Consider the following 6,412-nt stretch of genomic DNA (forward strand, 5'->3'; position numbering starts at 1 on the left):
CCATTGCTTCTTGCCGCCCACACATCGATCTTATGCTCCACCGTGCAATGGGATGGAGCCACTCCATTGGACCATGGCCGATTGGGTAAGACATTGGAACGAGCATCACAACACATTGCCTCCTCCCAATGATCCACTTAGGGGTATGTCTAGGTACTCTATTTTCTTATCACTACCCTATTGGGCTTCATTGAAAATCCAATAACTATTGGATCCAATGCATGTGTTCAAAAATGTTGGGCAAGCTATATGGGATCACATAGTAGGCAAGAAAGATTCATTGGGGGCTAGAGAGGACATGAGGGCCATAAGGAGGCTCCCTCCTTCGGCCACACCTCGCATGGGGCCTTGGGGGAATATGGTTCTTCCAAAGGCACCTTGGATTCTATCAAGGGTGGATCAAGAGCGCATGAAACAAGTCATTGCATCCATCCGTACTCCAACAGGTTATATGTGTTCGCTCAAGGGTGCCTTCACTAAAACTAATAAAGGAGGATCCACACAACTGTATGGGCTCAAATCCCATGATTGGAAAAATATTCTTCAGGTAATGTGTATGTGTGTTTGTGTGTGTGTGTGTGTGTGTGTGTGTGTGTGTGTGTGTGTGTGTGTGTGTGTGTGTGTGTGTGTGTGTGTGTGTGTGTGTGTGTGTGTGTGTGTGTGTGTGTGTGTGTGTGTGTGTATGTGAGTGCGTGTGTATGTGGTTTAGGGTTCTGGATACTAATAAGTCTTTTTGTTTGTGCAATAGTTTGTGCTTCCAATTAGCATTAGTGGATTTGCGGACACGAAGGTAAAGGCTGCAATATTCAAGGTGGGAGAAGTTGTCAGGTATAGCACATTTGATCCTCCCTCCTAAACTTTACTTTGAAGACTAACTTTACTATGAAGATTATGAAGGGTTTTTTGGTTACAGGTTTGTGAGTTCCAAAGAAATTGAAGTTTCAGCCATTCCAACAGCTCGACTTCTAGCGATTGAAGCAACTTGTGCTATTGAGGATGCATTCCCACATTCTATCCTTGTTAGGCAAGTTCACCTATTGCTCCATCTTGTTGAGGAGATAGCCATTTGTGGTGTGGTTCACTCCAGGTGGATGTTCTTTCTTGAGAGGTTCCGAAAGACCTTGAAAGACTTTGTAAGGCTACGATCACAACCAAAGGTATTCATCGATCTTAAGCCTTAAACCTTATTAGGATTGGATTGTATTCACAACGCTTTTTATTGGTTACTTTAATCACTAATGGTTTCATGTGTTCAGGCAAGCATGGCAGAGGGTTGGATTGTACAAGAGGCTTTTGTGTATGTCTCTCAATATCTTTTCACAATAGACCTATCATTGCCTCGTTTAAAGATGGAGGAAGAGGATCCAAAAAAACACGCAAACATTCCAAGTGGGAAAGGTTCTCTCTTGATTTTGGATAGGGAATTTCAAGCCATAGTCAACAACCATTGTCTACTCAATGCTCCCATCATGGGCAAATGGGTGGATATGTATGTGGAGGTGCGTACAACGAGAGAAAGGAAGAGGGAAGCATGGAAGAGGTCGCGTGGCGGTAGGCGAGCACCTCCCTTTCCTAAAGAGCTTGCCAAATACCCTGATCTAATTCCAGCTGGGTGGATACACAATGCCATGACCAAGGCCAAGGCACAAGGAGGACAAATAAGCCCTAAAGAATGGGAGTACACGCGAGGATGTCTACCAAGGGTAATATACTCAATGTGTTTAGTGTGTGTGTGTGTGTGTGTGGGTATGTGTGTGTGCGTGTGTGTGTGTGTGTCACCTCTCTCTCTCTCTCTCTCTCTCTCTCTCTCTCTCTCTCTCTCTCTCTCTCTCTCTCTCTCTCTCTCTCTCTTTCTCTCTCTCTCTCTCTCTCTCTCTCATCTATCCTGATTGGTTTTTGCAGGCCTTCACATTCAACTCTATGTGGTCCAAAGGACGTCATTTTTGAACCCGCAAGATAGATGAGCATCAAACCACTCACGATAGTGGAGTTATGGGCAACTTTGACACGACAACACAAGAGGTGAGGGAATGTGGAACAATAGAGAGGATAATCAAAGTGGATTTCAGAACATTTCACAAATATCTCTTTGACTGCCGATGGTTTGCCGGTGAGGTTAAGAGACATGAGAATGGGCTCTATATGGTAGACTCTCGGCAATTTCATCGCGGGAAGACCAAAAACTTGGTGCAACCTAGTAGTTGTAAGCAGCTAAAGTCCATGTGCAACTCACTAAAACATAATATGATACATATAAAACTACATTCATGTTGTTGTTTGCTCTGTGACCTACAGGTGTTTTATGTGCCTTGTATGTATCGAAGATGACTTTGGTATGTTATTCCAGTCACACCACGGAGCAGATCTATCTTTGTAGATACGAACATAGAGACTTTGGCAGATCCCACCATACCATCTCAAGAAGACGCCAATGACGATGATGCAGTTGAGCGCGATGAGAACCAACCATTCCCAATAACCAACCATAGTGAGGAGGAGGACGAGGATGGAGAGGATGATGATGATTCAATAGGAGAGGTTGTAGAGGATGAATCAATAGATTTATTTGTTGATTTAGCTACCATGGGGTTGGACATGGATGTAAGCACTTGTAGAGATCTCTTGGAGGATGAAAATTAATAAATATCTTTTGGATTTTGTCTTCTTTCTCTACTTATGCTGTACAAAACGGCTATTTGTTTATGAGCGCAAGACAATACAATTTTGATCATCGTTCGCTTGCCATTTCCATATGAATGCATAGTTGACATAAGATTTTGAGGTGGAAACAAAATATTTTTTGATATAGAATCTCATGGAGTACAAATGAGTAGAGTAGGAGAATCATACCAATAGATGAGGCAAGCAAAGAGAAGAGAGGCACTAAAAATCCCAATGAGAATGGGATTTCTTACACTCCATACAAAAAGGGGATACCAATTTCTGAAAAGTAACAAAATAGAATAGAATTTATAGAAAGGGAAACGTGGGAGAGGAATGGGGGCGGCCGGCCAAGTGGATTCTTTCTTTTTATTGCGGTAATCTGCACGGCTATATGCACGGTAATACATCCGGTAATAATCACGGAAAAATCGAAAAACCCGCCAAGCAGGGCTACAGCATACAATCTCTCTCTTTCTTAAACCTCTCTCTCTCCTCTTATGCGGTAATGTTGTGAGGTAACAGCAGCATTCTCCCATAGTGGTAGTATATTCTTCACTGTTTCAACTTCCACATGTTGAGATGTCCGAGTTTCCTCTGTATCTTTCTTTGTCTTGATGTAAAAATTCCGATTGACATCCTCATAGCATGGCAGTCCTTTGTAGTGGCCAATCAGATAGATCCAAATTTGCTCTCTTGTAATTTCTGTGGATGTACTTGAAGCTTCGTCTCGGCTCGTCTGATTCCTTTGAGACGCCATTGCTTTCGTCTTGACTCCCTTGTTGTACCTGTTCAGTCATAGCTCTAATTGCTTGCCTCAATGCTAATAAAAATTATTAGCACCCTTGTGTCGGTCTTTTTCACTTGAGGTCCTTCAGCTTTTGTGGATGCATTAATCTCTGAGTTTTCTGAACTGGGCTTTGCTTGCACTGCTTGAATTTCTTAGCTCCCTTGCTTGCCAAGACTGATACTGTCTTGTCTAGCTGCTTGCTTTGCCAAGAGCTTTTTAGCAGGCCTCGATCTATTGGAAGCACTGTGATAAGTTATGCAACTTACCACTATACTGCAATGACTGCTCCCTTCGTAGAGATTCTTGAGTCGAGCTAACCTGTGTTCACTTTAGCACACAATCTGCAAAATTCTATTTAGCTGGCAAACTTTTTCACAATGAATGAAAAAATTCTTGATGTGCCTTTGACGGCGACACTTGTTCCATGGGCTCGGAAGTGACTTTCAAGTTCGCTTTTAGTTGAACTAAACTTAAGCTAGCACAAGAGAATTATGCACAAGTTGCAGTGATTTGCTAGCAAAAATCTTGTGTTAAAGTTCTCCAAAACTTGCGATTGTTGTTGCAAAATCAAGAGTCCTTGTGTATGGTCTTACTGCTACCAGATTTGTGTATGGACGCTCAAATTTTACACTAGGTCGTAGTTAATTTTTACACCTTCTCGCGGGTGACCAAATATGGTTTTCCCAAAAGATAATTTCAATCTGCTAACTTAGCAGTCTTTAATGGCCAATTAGAAGGCCTAGAGACCAAATCTGGTTTCAAATTTCAGCTTTCCGATAATGAAAATCTCACATGCACTCGTGTCCGATATAGGTCAAATTGAGTTGTCTGTTCCAGAGCCTGGGTTGACTCTAGCCGATGACCTCACTTATGGCTCACTAGCCCCTCTCCTAGGCAAAAGTCAAAACTATGCTCAAAACCGTGATCGTTTTATCACAATTCTTTCGAACTGTCAGTTTTAGACACACCTGACTTCCGAATGCATTTTGAGGCCTTAAACAACATTTTTTTCAAAGTTGATCTAAATGGTTTCCAAAGTCATACATTTAGTTCATGTTTTGCTCTAAGATCTATAGTGTCGCTCTTAGGCTACGTTTTGATATAAAAACTTTTCCAATCCAATACTGTTTGTGAAATTTATGGCCAAAATAGTGAAATGCAGTTTAGAATGGTCAAAATGAGTCCAAAATTTTAAAAGAAGATTTGGGATCTCTGTGACACTGTGAACACTCCTGTATGGTCAAAATTATAGTTGGGTCCTAAAACTGGCCTGGAGACATCCTACGCCCAATTTTTTTTCTGCTCAGAATGAAGCAAGATTTGTTTCAAAGGTTCCCCTTGAGTCTAGCAACACCTTGGTATGCTCAGAATTTCATTTGAATGTCAAAATCACTCCAAACAAGCACTTTATGAATTTTTCGCTTTCTAACTTCGCCTTTTGACTTTTGGACATCAAAAACATGGGAAAACACTCAATTCAACATGTTTCTAGGGTAAAACCTACCCCCTGAACACACTGGTGGTGTCAGAATTCCCAAATTCCTGCCCAAAAACCCCCTGGAGACATCCTACGCCCAAATTTTTTTCTGCTCAGAATGAAGCAAGATTTGGTTCAAAGGTTCCCCTTGGGTCTAGCAACACAATGGTATGGTCAAAATTTCAAAATAAGCTCCTAGACATCCTACGGGTAGGATGTCTTTTTGCTCAGAATTGAATAAAATTTGGTCTAGAGACTCCCCTTAGTGTGTTGAACCCCTAGGTATCCTCACTTTTTGTTTCTGACACCTCTAGGCTGGTTAAATGCTCAAGAATCTGTTTCAGAACCTGGATACTCTATCAGTTGATTTTTCAAGTCAAATGAGCTCCAAATTGGACCAAAATTGACTGGCAGGCTATAAGATGCTATGAAACACTTTGGTATTGTCAAATGTTGGTCTAGGGTCCAAAATCATGCAGGAGACATCCTACGGGTATGATGTCTTTTTGCTCAGAATTGGCCCAAATTTGAACCCTAGATTCCCCTTGAGTCAAGCAACCCAATGCTATAGTCATATTTGAATTTGGATGCCAAAAGGGCAAGATTTGGGCTGCATAAGCTTCTGGTGCACTCAGAGGGTAGGATGTATTTTTTCAGAAGCAAATGATGTCCAAATGACTTGAAACTTGATGGCTAAGCTTAATAGGACATGATAAACAATTGTATGAGGTCAAAATCTCCCCAGAAGTTCATTTAGCACCTAGAGACATCCTATGGGTAGGATGTCTTTTTGCTTAGATTTGGCCAAAATTTGAACCACAGGTTCCCCTGGAGTCTAACAACACAATGGTATGCTCAGAATTTCAATTGGACCTAAAAATGACCTTGAGACATCCTACGGGTAGGATGTCTTTTTGCTCAGATTTAGCCCAAAATTGAATCCAAGGTTCCCCTTGATGTGCTAAACACACAACTATTCTCACTTTTTGATTCTGACACTTGTAGGCTGGCAAATGATCAAGTATTTGTTTCAGAAGCCAGATGTCCGATCTGGTGAATTTTCAAGTCAAATCAGCTCCAAATTGGACCAAACTTGACTAGCAGGCTTATATAAGGCTACACAACACTATGGTATGGTCATAGTAGGGTTTTGGTCTCAAAATCATGTAGTAGACATCCTACACGTAGGATGTCTTTTTTCTCAGAATGAACCCAAACTTGGACCAAAGATTCCCCTAGTCTTTAGCAACCCACTGGTATGCTTAGATTTGAATTTGTATGTCAAAAGACCCCAAAATTAGCTATTCTTGCCTTTTGTCCGTCCAAAAATGCTAAAGTCTGTTCAATCTTCACTTTCACTGACCCAAATGAGATGAAATTTATCACATGCACTCAATACAACATTTAGAACATGCCTATGGAGTCATCCTATGGTTTGGTCTCAAAATTAGGCCTTGGACACAATTTGGATAGGATGTCTGGCA

The sequence above is a fragment of the Adiantum capillus-veneris genome, chromosome 30 (assembly GCF_014529385.1).
Source record: "Adiantum capillus-veneris isolate H3 chromosome 30, ASM1452938v2, whole genome shotgun sequence".
Taxonomy (NCBI): Eukaryota; Viridiplantae; Streptophyta; class Polypodiopsida; order Polypodiales; family Pteridaceae; genus Adiantum; species Adiantum capillus-veneris.